Genomic DNA, 13,461 nt, shown 5'->3' with positions numbered 1-13,461 from the left:
CGCGGATTGGATGAATCTGACAGCGCTATCACTGACTCAACCACTGGATGCCACCCCAATACTATTCAACTTTTTAATTTCATTTAAAATCTAATTGTTTAAAATAACTCATAGTGAATTATTTGAGGCATTTTTAGGTATTTAATGACGTAATTATATTTTGACAGGAATTAATTTTACTTTGATTTTTTTTTCATATAATTTGGGGCTAGTAAACTTACAAAACTGTAAAAAAATACATTTATATTGTACTTTTTTACACGTATTCCTGCATAATGCTGCCGCAAAGGGCAAAGCATGACTTTCTGATTACATACGATTTAAGTTTGCAATTGCTACCTTGTAAATATGACCTAAATATCCTCGTGTTATTTTTATTTCATTTTTAATCTCGTTGTAAACGATCTACACTTGTAATCAATGATAATACACACTCTTCTGTTCTGTTCTATTCTGTTCTATTCTATTGTATTCTATTATATTCTGTCCTGCCCTGTTTTCTGTTCCGTTCCATTCAATTGAATTCAATTGAATTCAATTGAATTCTATTCTATTCTATTCTATTCTATTCTATTCTATTCTATTCTATTCTATTCGTGTTTTCTGTTCCGTTGAATTCAATTCAATTCTATTCTATTTTATTCTATTCTATTCGCGTTTGTTCTTTTCTGTTCTATTGCATTCCATTCAGTTCTATTCTAGTCGATTTTGTTCTATTCTTTTCGATTTTGTTCTATTCTAATCTATTCTATTCTATTCTATTCTATTCTATTCTATTCTATTCGTGTTTTCTGTTCCGTTCCATTCAATTCAATTCAATTCAATTCTATTCTATTCTATTCTATTCTATTCTATTCTATTCTATTCTATTCTATTCTATTCTATTCTATTCTATTCTATTGTATTCTATTCTATTCCATTCTATTCTATTTGTGTTTGTTCTGTTCTGTTCTATTGCATTCCATTTAGTTCTATTCTTTTCTATTCTAGTCGATTTTGTTCTATTCTATTCTATTCTATTCTATTCTATTCTATTCTATTCTATCCTATTGTATTCTATTGTATTCTATTCTATTCTATTTGTGTTTTCTGTTCCGTTCCATTCAATTCAATTCAATTCAATTCAATTCAATTCTATTCTATTCTATTCTATTCTATTCTATTCTATTCTATTCTATTCTATTTGTGTTTGTTCTGTTCTGTTCTATTGCATTCCATTCAGTTCTATTCTTTTCTATTCTAGTCGATTTTGTTCTATTCTTTTTGATTTTATTCTATTCTATTCTATTCTATTCTATTCTATTCTATTCTATTCTATTCTATTCTATTCTATTCTATTCTATTCGTGTTTTCTGTTCCGTTCCGTTCCATTCCATTCCATTCAATTCACTTCAATTCTATTCTATTCTATTCTATTCTATTCTATTCTATTCTATTCTATTCTATTCTATTCTATTCTATTCTATTCTATTCTATTCTATTTGTGTTTGTTCTGTTCTGTTCTGTTCTATTGCATTCCATTCAGTTCTATTCTTTTCTATTCTAGTCGATTTTGTTCTATTCTTTTCGATTTTGTTCTATTCTATTCTGTTTTTTGTTCAATTCATTCAATTCAATTCAATTCAATTCAATTCAATTCTATTTGTGTTTGTTCTGTTCTGTTCTATTACATTCCATTCGGTTATGTTCTTTTCTATTCTATTTAATTTTGTTGTATTCTATTTGATTTTGCTCTATTCTATTCTATTCCATTCTGTTTTCTGTACAATCCAATTCAATTTAATTCTATTCTATTCTAATTTTGTTTGTTCTATTCTGTTCTATTCTATTCTATTCTATTCTATTCTATTCTATTCTATTCTATTCTATTCTAATTTTGTTTTTTCTATTCCGTTCTATTCTATTATATTCTATTCTATTCTATTCTAAACTCTATAAAACTCTAGTGTGTATTATGATCAACAAATTGAATTATCTAAAATCATTTTCTGACAACAATACTTTTATTAGTTTAGCTTATGGTTTCACCTTGTATTCCACTCATCTGTATTTTCCCATCAACTTATAAAGACACATTGTGTTTTTTTCTCAAACAGAATCACTTCTGGAGGCACTTGGGGGTCCCGTGAAGGCCACATAAAAGCAGCCTTTCTAATTTCTGCCGGACACCGGAGACATCCTACCGGCAGGAGATAACCCCCGTGTCTTGGCAAGGCTCATGCAGGTAAGAGATGTCTGATCTGTTTTCCGTCCACTGAGAGATGAAATAGAGAAGATCGCTGACAGGAGAACTTGGTGTGCCATCTCTGTCCCTTCTCACACTTCGGACAGATGCACTTTTGTTGATTGGAGCTCGCGTCAGTGCAAATGTTGCTTGGTTTACGGATACAAAAGATTATTTACATCAGGGGTCTCAAACTCAATTGAATTGGGGGCCCTCGGAGCTCGGGTCTGGGTGAGGTTGGGCCAATTGGAGTTTTCTACCAAAAAATTCGGATTAAAACATGTACGTTTATTAGATATCCTACACAAAATAAGATCAGAAAAAAAAAATAAAATATTGAATCAATAATTCATAATCTATAATTGGCCAGGGTTGCACTGGTGTCAAACAGGCGGCCCGCGGGCCGGATCAGGCCCGCTAAGGGATTGAATCCGGCCCGCGAGACAACACTCAGAGAAGCGCAAGAGAAAAACAAGCTGTCAACTTGTTGCCAAAGCCAGGTGCCTCTCACAAAGACACTGTACTTGTATTTATTTCTCTCTCTCTCTCTCTCTCTCTCTCTCTCTCTCTCTCTCTCTCTCTCTCTCTCTCTCTCTCTCTCTCTCTCTCTCTCTCTCTCTCTCTCTCTCTCTCTCTCTCTCTCTCTCTCTCTCTCTTTCTCTCTCTCTTTCTTTTCCACCCCTTTTCTCCCACTCTGTCTCTGTCTCTTTCACTCTCTGTGTCTCTTTTTTTCCCTTCCTTTTTTTTGCTCTTTGTCTCTTTCTCTCTCTGTGTCTTTTAACCTCTTTCGCTCGAACTTCCTTTTCTCTCTTTTCTCTTTCTCTCTTCCTACCTATCGCGCTTTCTTTTCTCTTTTCTCTCCTTCTGTCTTGTTATTTCTCTTTGGATTTCTTTCTTCCTCTCCCTTTCTTTTCCCCCTCTCTCACGACTTTTTATCTTTTGTTTCTCACGCTCTCTCCCTCTCTTTCTTTCTTTGTCCCACCCTCTCTCCTTTTCCCTCCCTCTTTCTCTTATTTATTTATCTCTCTTTTTCTTTCTCTTTAATCTACTAGTCCGGCCCCCGACAGAATGTTTGTTCTATCATGAGGCCCCTGAGTTAAAATGAGTTTGACACCCCTGACTTAAAGGGACAGTGTGTATTATTCAGTGCCTCCTAGTGGTAAAAAAAATGTTGTTCATTAAAATCAGAACATGATATTTGTAATTGTTCTTTTCAATTATGTCGCAACAAACACATCACAAAATGAAGATATCCCCTGAAAAGATAATAACGAAATATTATGACTGTCAGGACCAGAACGGAATCAGGACCCAATTGCGTAACGTTTACCACAAGTTTTATTGAAAGAAAGAGGAAGGGTTGCGCCCACGATCGGGTGTTTGCTGGACGCGGGAAGCAAGGCGATCTCGCACTCGGATTGTGATCTGAATACGGAAGTGGATCTTCCGTAGCGAGCGATTGCGGGGTCAGGAACAGAAAAACAGGTTGGTAGCCGGGACAGGGAGAGCAAAAACGTAGTCGGGGTCGGAAACGAGTCGTAAGCCAGGAAGGGAGAGCAGACGGGGTCGGGATCAAAACAGGTTGTAGCCGGAGACAAACGGGAGCAAAAACGGGACAGGCAGGAGTCAGGGTCGAAAAAGGCTTGCCTTGTATCAACAGAGATTCGCAGACGGACTGACAACCGGAGAGTGACAGGACTGGGTTTAAATAGGGACAGGGAGCCAATCAGAGCCTGCAGCGGTTGGCGCCAAATGAGCGGGCACATTGGTAATCATGACAATAACAATCATTTGTTAGTCCATTTATAACTGATCACATCGTTTGAATCAAGATATATATTTTACAGTTTCTGTTGTTTTTTTTCTTATCCCATCCTTCTCTACCTTACTCTCTAACACAATATTGTGTAAAACCTGAGACAAATAGGCATTTTTTTGTGAAAACTTTCAAATGGGATTGGACATGAACCAAGAAAGTGAATTACAAGGACCTGGTGAGACCAAATGAGAGTCTGTTTATTCGATTAATTAGACAAAATACATGAAATATTATATAAAGGTGTATTATTTAAATACTTGGTTGTAACATGAGCCCCACCCAGAGGGAGATGACATAATTGTCATCCATTTTGTTTCTACGGGTGCCCCAAACACGTAGCTTTGAGCCTCCATAGTTTGTATTCTTCTTTGTGCTTTGTAGCACTTGTTTCCCATATACAGAAACACCTAGTGGTCAGGTAACACACTGTCCATTTAATGACATTCATGATAATATTTATTACTTAAAATGTCATTTTAAGATAGTTTTAATGGTCACTTCACAGTCTTCATAGGTTTTATTCTTACTTGTGATTTTCAGCACTTGTTTATGGTTGCATGTAAGAAAATGGCAACCTCCAGTTGTCATGAATACTGATGTAACTCACCTGTGCCCGCACCTTTGGCGCCAACCACCGCAGGTTCTGATTGGCTCCCTGTCACTATTTGAACCCAGTCCTGTCAGTCCCCTGTTGTCAGTCCGTCTGCGAACCTCAGTGTATACTATGCAAGCCTTTTTCGACCCTGACTCCCACCTGTCCCATTTTTGCTCCCGTCTGTCTCCGGCAACTACCTGTTTTGATCCTGACGACGTCTGCTCTCCCGTCCCGACTTACGACTTCTTTTTGTCCCCGACTACGTCTTCTCTACTTTTCTGGCTTACGACTCGTTTCCGACCACGCCTTGCTCTCCCGGTCCCGGCTACAGACCAGTTTTTCCGTCCCTGACACTGCCATTGCTCGCTATGGATGATCCACTTACATGTTCGGATTACAATCCGAGTACGAGAGCGACTTGCATTCCGCATCCAGCGAACACTGGATCATGGGCACAGCCCTTCCCCTTTTCTTCAATAAGACTTGCGGTACGCTGTGCGATTGGGTCCTGTTTCCGTTCTGGTCCTGACACTAGTAGTCAATTAATAACACAATTTCTTTTCAACTTTCATATTAAGGCAGGGGCCTCAAACCATCATCCTCTGGGCCGGAGTGAGCCCCAGGCCACAAGAAGACCCCTGATTTACATAAACATCTACCTGAGTTAAGTTCAATGAAAGCGTAAAATAGGAAATTATTCTTCGTATGGTATTCATTTAAGCAGAGTATTACTGTATAACCTAGTGCAGGGAAACATGAATTACCAATTGATGTAGGAATCCAGCTTTTGTATTTCTAAAGGATTTTTATTTTCTTGCTACTTCGTGTTTATTCTGGTGTTTCAAGCACCGCAGTCCAAGATACATTGCTCCCTTCAACGCAAAGCACATAATAATTGCTGCGAGCATCAATCTATGTATCTGGCCCTATGAGAATCATCCTCACGGGCACAAAACCCTAAACTCCGTCTTAAGATTTTTATCTTTTCCTATTTTTTGCCATTATAACCGTTTACAGTTTTCAACTGTACTTTACTTTCAGACCATTTATATCCCTTTATATTAAATGAGAGCCCCATCCATCTGGTACCTTCGGGCAGGGTCATTATCTACGGTGAAGGATGCGGAAATTAGATGGGGGGGCCCCTCAGGTTTTCCATTCATGTTTTTTAATGAATCAAGATATATACAAAAGAGAAATCTGTCTTTGCAAAAAGGTTCTTAAATCAGGGGTTCTCAACTCACTGATCCACTCGAATGACAAGCTGCGACCTAAAAAAAAAAACAAACAAAAAAAACAGGAAAACCAATTTGGCTTTAATTAACATATATACTCATATATAAGCCTACATAGCATATAAGGTACCCTCTAAAAAGGCTTTAAAATAGCCACAAACTAAAAGAAGTAAGTAAAATGCTCCACGGACAGACTGAGGAGATCATTTATTCCTCATGTCATGAGGCTCTTTAACTCCACCCGGGGGAGTAAAAGCCCACATTAAACCACACCCCCACATTTGCATATTACTCTATTTTTATTACAGTGTGTATTTTATGTAGCACTATTTAAATACTCTATATCAACACATTACATTGGGTATTTATGTATTTTTTTCATTTTACTTATTATTGTTTTATTTTTAACACAAGGATACTGCTAGAAGTGTGAATTTCCCTACACGGATGAATAAAGTATCTATCTATCTATCTATCTATCTATCTATCTATCTATCTATCTATCTATCTATCTATCTATCTATCTATCTATCTATCTATCTATCTATCTATCTATCTATCTATCTATCTATCTATCTACCCAAAATATAAATAAAATGTGTACCTGGTTGGTTGGGTACCTTAATCCCTCGGGTCGTACGGGCACCATTTCCTGACGATAAAAGGATCCATGTGTCATTAACCGGAACAGGATCAGGACCCAAACGCGTGACGTTACTTACACAAGCCTTTTATTTTAGGGGAAATGGGGAGTCATGCACGTTAGGCAGCACTCTGGCGTGAAACGATAGGAAGCCAGAGGCCGACGAGATCGATACCAATTGCCCGAGTTGATATCGGACAGATGGGGGCGATACCGGACAGGACGGGACAGACAGGATAGATAATGAAACAGGATATCGAAAATAAACGGGACAAACTAGACGGGAACGAAGACTGGAGAAAAAAATAAACAGGACAAAAATAGACGGAAACAAAACTGGAAACTGAAATTAAACAGGACAAAATAAACGGGAACAATACCGGACAGGAAATACCAACAGGAACAGGACTGAGTCGAAATCCACGTCTTGCGGGGCAGAAGTTCGTTGACGGACTGACAAAGGAAAAATGAGAGCACTGAGCTTAAACGGACAGAAAGCCAATCTGTCAATGAGCCGCAGCTGGTGCCACATGGGCGGGGCCAATAGGGCGCCATGGGAACCGTGACACCGTGAACCACAGTGGTGAAATAATACACACTGTCCCTTTAAGTGTTCAAGGAAAGGTGTGTGCATGTCTGCATGTGATGGGCGCAGCTGGCTGTTCTCTCGGAATAACACACGGGACAATCCCCGGAGATTGCGATTCCAAACTCTACTATTGCATAATCAAAATCAAATGATGATCTCTAAGTTTTATATTAGGAAAGCCGGGAACGAAGTAGTACCAAAACTGACCCGTGAAAGGTATTCTATTGCTACAGAAGAAATTTAAAAGGACAATGTGTAATATTTGACCACTGGTTGTTGCAGTAACATGTGCTAAAAAGCATGATCAAAAATACAAACTAATGAGTCAGAGTGACCAAAGTGCACTCTGCTTTTCCTTTTTACTTTTTACCCAGCCTTTTGTGAACGATAGAGAAAGGAGAAAAGAACATAAAGGGAAAAGGGGAAAAAAATAGAAAATGTAAGAAACGACCAGAGACCAGAACAGACCAGACCAAAGACCAGAAAAGGAGGAGGACCCAGATGCGTCACGTTACTCCCAAGTTTATTGAGATAAAGAGGAAAAACAAGCGCCAGCGATCCCGTGCTCGGATCGGAGCGTGTTCGGAATGCGTAAGTGGATCTTCCGGAGCGGGAGATCATAGCGTGGTCAAAACGGGAATAAACGGGTCGTTAGCTGGGACGGGAGATCAGAATGTGGTCGGGGTCACATTACGGGTCGTAGCCGGAGACAAACGTGGAAATCAGGAACAGACGAGTGGGAAATGGGTGACAAAATGGGACCGACGGGAGTCAGAGTCAAAATGCTCGCCTTGTGTAAAACAGAGCTTTGCTGACAGACTGACAAAGGGACAGTGAAATCACTGAGCTTAAATAGGGGGGGAACCAATCAGGTAACCAGCAGCAGCTGGCGCCAAATGAGCGGGCACAGGTGAATGTAATGAGTGATCATGACAGAAAGAGGAAAAACAGAAAAGAAAAAAGGGAAAACGAGAAAGGATAAAGAAGAAAAGAGAAGGAAAGGGAGAACAACTGAAAACAGAAAGAGGAAAAGAAGAAAATAAAGATGAGATGCTAAGAAAAGAAAGAAAAAAAAGAAAATCATGGAAAAAAAGCAACAAATAAGGAATAAAAAGGAGAAATGGTAAAAGATCTGGCTCAAAAGCATTGTTAGCCTAGCCGTAGCAGTAGGCCCTACCTGTAGTCCAGCTTTTTGCCTTTTCTCCTGACGCCGCCTCAATCTCGTACTGGACCTGATAACAATCCCCGGAGCACCTGCGGGTGATCACCATTTCTTTGTGCTCTTCTAACTTCTCTCAGAGTCCAATTCAATTGATCAATTCCTTGTTATTGGAACGAGCCGTGAAAATACTAACATATAGCAGTTTGTTTTGGACACCAGCCTATCACAGTCACGCACACAGACAGACCCGCCCACCCATTACCCTATCCTGCTCCCATGATTGCATTTGCTCTCTGCCGTCAGCTGAACACATTGCACGATACGTTGATATCAATGACAATAAAGCCACTTAAATTCAAATTTCGCGAAGCAGTGAACTGGCGATAACCGAAGCGCGAAGTAGCGAGTGGTCTCTGTACTCTTTAACGCAGAAATAACAGCAATTTGTCACAGTGTAGATTCCTGCTTTTCATATCAATGACAACCCTGGGAAGAACACGAAATAACTCCGTTATCCATCTGGATCTCAGTTCCTGACTAGTTTATCTCAATGTCCGGAAGCTCTCTCCATCTAATCCTGCAGTGGTGACACTCCACGATCACATCACACGGCGGCTATTAAAAGTGAGCTCATTTTCAAAGCTGAGTTTTCCTCGACAAATCTAAAAATCTAAAACTCTAGCACAGAGCTTGCGCTCATTACCGCCAGTTAATCCGGAAAGAAGCTTCACTCGTCGCTGTCCTCAAGTCTTACGTAAGGGAGCTTGGCAGAAGACTTCAACGCTGCTTGTTTCCATCCTGAGACCTGATCTTCTAGCAGCCAGGCTTGATAATCTTACATCTGTCCCTCGCTTTGGAAGGGCGACTATATCGCCGCGACCTGAATCATTTAACAACAACCGATCCCGTGCAAATAGTTTGAGATTATTTATCATTAATAAGTAACGGGTCGGCAGTTAGTGATCTATCCTGAAGGTCCACAGTGTTTCCCAACCTTTTTTGAGCAAAGACCAGTGTTGGGACTAAGTGATCATGAAGGGAACTCAATTATTTATTTATTTTTACGATAACAATTACTGTAATACGTAATTAAACATATTTGGTAACTCAACTGTCGTTACTACATGGTGCGTAACTGCGTTTTTCTGCTATTCATTGTATGCAGATCATGAATTACAATGTCCTCTGATAGCTGAACAACCCTGCATCATTAGGTTGTCACCTAAAGTGGTCGATACACTGGCAACATACGATTAAGGGTGGTTGCATATATTGGTTCTGACTCAAGCACTGATTATGAGGGTGCTGAATTTCTCCTCATGGAGATATTCTCCAATCCAAGCCAAATCTCATCTCATCTCATCTCATTAGCTGCACCGCTTATCCTCAGTAGGGTCGCGGGGGTGCTGGAGCCCATCCCAGCAATCATCGGGCAGTGGCCAGGGGACACCCTGAACTGGTTGCCAGCCAATCGCAGGGCACCAAGCCAAATATGCAACTATAAAAGAAATGACTGAAATCAGAGGATCAGTTAAATGTGCATATATGTTTGCGAATGGTAGGCAACGGGTGAGTAAAATTATATTTTGAGTGATATATAAGATCACGAATGTGATCAAATGGACACCGTGTATTATCGGACCACTAGGTGTTGCTGTATTCGGAAAACAGGTGCTACAAAGCACAAAGAAGACGACAGACTATGGAGGCTTATACTGAAACAACTGGCAAACATGTGCACAGAATTTACAAAAAAGTGTGCTAGACTTTGGTCTTTTTATTGCTTTTTTGGAATACACAATGCCTGGAGAAAAAAAGGAAACATCTTTGAGACACTTCACAACAATTTCCTTCTTTGACTCGATTGTTGTCATCCAAGTTTCAACTTTTTCTTCCCCTCATCTCTAATTGTCTTGTGACCCATTATTACAAGCAGGAAAAGGAAATGCAACAAACACAATCACAATAGAATGAAATGTGGTTCTTTCAAACGCTTCAAATGACAGAACAGGATGTTAGGTTTTGGGGGTAATGGACCCATGTGGGGGAAGCAGGGACGTAGGCAGGGGTTCTCAAAAAGGGGGATGGTTTTTAATGACGAAAGGAGGTACAAAGTGACAAACAAACATGGGTTCACAAAACAACGAAATGTCCAAACAAAACCAAACCTGACAAAAGTCCAAACCAGAAACAAAGACCGAAACAGGAACTGAAAGATACAAGGAACGAAGTAACAAAAAAAACAGAAACAAACAAACTTGCAGTGTGGTGGGAATAAAAATGACTCGACAGCACCCCTGCCTCTGTTCCTGCTTGCCCCACATGGGTCCATCTCTCCTCAAATTTACCCAAATGACTCCACCTCCAAAGGACCCAGTTTCAAGATTCCTCTCACAACTTTAGAAAAGACCCTAAAACAAGAATAAGAGATTGAGCAGGTCATTATCGCCGTCTACTGATCCTCCCTTTTCATTCTTCTTAGCAATATTATGCCAAGGTTGTCATGATTACTGATGTGAGGCACCTGAGTCTGGTCCTTTGGCGCCAACTTCCTCGGACGCTGATTGGCTGCCTGTCACTTTTTAAACCCCCGTCTTCCTGTCACCGGTTGTCAGTCCGTCTGCGAACCTCAGCTCACGCTAGGCAAGCCCTTTCGACCCTGACTCTCTCCTGTCCTGATTCCCGGCTCCGATCCCTTTTCTGAACTTGAATACGTTTATGCTCCCCGTCCCGGCCATCGATCTGTTTTTACCCGCTCTCTACACTTCCTTCGCTCGCCACGGAAATACCACTTCCGCGTCTCAGTGACCTGTTCCCCACGATCATCGATCTACAGATCCTGTATACTACCCCTTTCCCTTCTTCCTAATAAAACTAAGAGAAACGCACGCAAGTGGGTCCTGTCTTCGTTCCGGTCTTGACAAAGGAATGACCCACTCAAAACAGGTCCATGACCCACTTTTGGGTCCCGACACACCAGTTGGGAAACACTGTTCTAACGCATTATCATCCTTGTAATTTCAAGGTCAACAAAAGAAACACAGAAACAGTAAACCCTTATTTTCCCCCCCACTTTATTCGAAGTATTTACTGAATTATAATCAAAACACCGGTAGACAATTTACCGGACATAGGAAGACTTCTACAGAGGTCAAAACTATTGTTCCATTCATCCCTTTAAGAGAAATATTTTGTTAAATAAAACGTGATGAATGTGAGCGTTAAATTCTCTCGTGATTCATTGGTGAATCCTGAAATAGATAAATAAGGATTTCTATTTTATCCAAAAAGATTTTGTATAAAAAATAAACAGCATTAGTCAGTCAATTCTGGGATATCAATATGCAGTTACTCACAAAATATTTCTATCTTATTATTCTCTTTTTCTTTTTTATAAGGTGGAAAATATCTGACCAAAAAATATGTGATTTATTATTTGAAGTGACATAGTTATAGGCAGGAAAGCAACAAAAACATTTTGCGACAATGGACTTATTTTAAACCACAAAATCATCGGATATCGAGAAAACAACATACACAGTAAATCCTTCCCGGAAGGCAACGACAGCTTGTTCTTTGAATAATGCCATTTTTCATGTGAAGAAACAATTCCAACACGTAACCAATAAATATAAGGATTGGGATTTCAATGTCATAGGAAAAATACAAACATTCTCATTCACATTTTACATAGTCCTTTCCTGAGCTTTCCATCCCATTTTCGTATCAAATCTATAATCCTAAAAACACGTTTCGTTTTATTGCCCTGCGGTCAAATGCTCGTGTTTGCTACTTTCTTAATGTCTCATACATTCTCTTTTCCATGTTTTGGAACATTAACCATTTTATGGAAGCTCAAAAAACAGGATATTTAATTGTTAAGATTCGCTTTTGTTTTATTTTGAAAAAAAGTTGCAGAGTCTGTGTAGTGGGTGTTTAAAGCGTGTCATTTTATTAAGAAATACTTAAATTATTGACAGGTTGTCAGTCTGTCTGTGAACCTCAGCTCACGCTAGGCAAGCCCTTTCGACCCTGACTCTCTCCTGTCCTGATTCCTGTTTGATTCCCGGCTCTGATCCCTTTTCTGAACTTGACTACGTTTTTGCTCCCCCGTCCCGGGCATCGATCTGTTTTTACCCGCTCTCGACACTGCCTTCGCTCGCCACGGTAATACCGCGTCTAAGTGACCTGTTCCCCACGATCAACGATCTACAGATCCTGTATACTACTCTTTCCCTTCTTCCTAACAAAACTAGAGAAACGCACGCAAGTGGGTCCTGTCTTCCTTCCGGTCCTGACATTGTCAAATATATTTATCTTAATATTTGCTATTTTCAAAAGAAGCAATATTCAAAACAAAGTTGTGCTTTAGTGTTTATTGCTTTTAGCCAAGCTTTGGTTCATTGTTTTTTTTTATCAGCAACATCCATTCAATATCTGCACTGCTTATCCTCAGTAGGGTCACGGGGGTGCTGGAGCCCATCCCAGCTATCGGGCAGTGGGCAGGGGACACCCTGAACTGGTTGCCAGCCAATCACAGGGCACACAGACAACTCACTCGCTCATTCACACCTAGGGACAATTTGGACCGGCCGATTCACCTAACATTCATGTTTTTGGAATGTGGGAGGATACCGGAGTCCCTGAAGGAAACCCAAGCAAGCGCGGGGAGAACATGCAAACTCTACACAGGACGGTTCGATCCCATGACTTCAGAACTGTGCCGCAAACACGCTATAACCACTGGTCTGCTGTGCTAACCTATTAGCATGTGAATTAGCATGTGTCGTGGAAAAAAATAATATTCAATAATTTCCCTCGAATTCGATTAAATCCATTGTATCCACCTCGAATGCGACATGTTACATTCACTGTTTCTCTAAAAAAACAGAAAACGCCCCCTATGAGTGTCCGTAGTTTGTATTCTTCCTTGTGTTCTTTAGCACGACACGATACAGCGACCTGTAAAATAACACACACTGTTCCTCTAAAAAGACAACTTCCAATTTAAAGTATTTTTTAGATAATAAATTCATATTTTATCAATCCCACTAGTTATAAAAATATGCATAGTTATTTTTGGTGACTACATGAATGAAAACACATATTTGTATGCGTGTTATAGTTTTAGTCATGGTAGAAGAAAATCAAACAGAAGAAAAGTCTTGATTTATTCTAAATCATCATTTTCGAA

Source organism: Urocampus carinirostris, chromosome 19 (assembly GCF_059441175.1).
Source record: "Urocampus carinirostris isolate Australia breed hairy pipefish chromosome 19, RoL_Ucar_1.0, whole genome shotgun sequence".
Classification (NCBI taxonomy): domain Eukaryota; kingdom Metazoa; phylum Chordata; class Actinopteri; order Syngnathiformes; family Syngnathidae; genus Urocampus; species Urocampus carinirostris.
The sequence above is the reverse complement of the archived record's forward strand: the minus strand, read 5'-3'. Positions refer to the sequence as shown.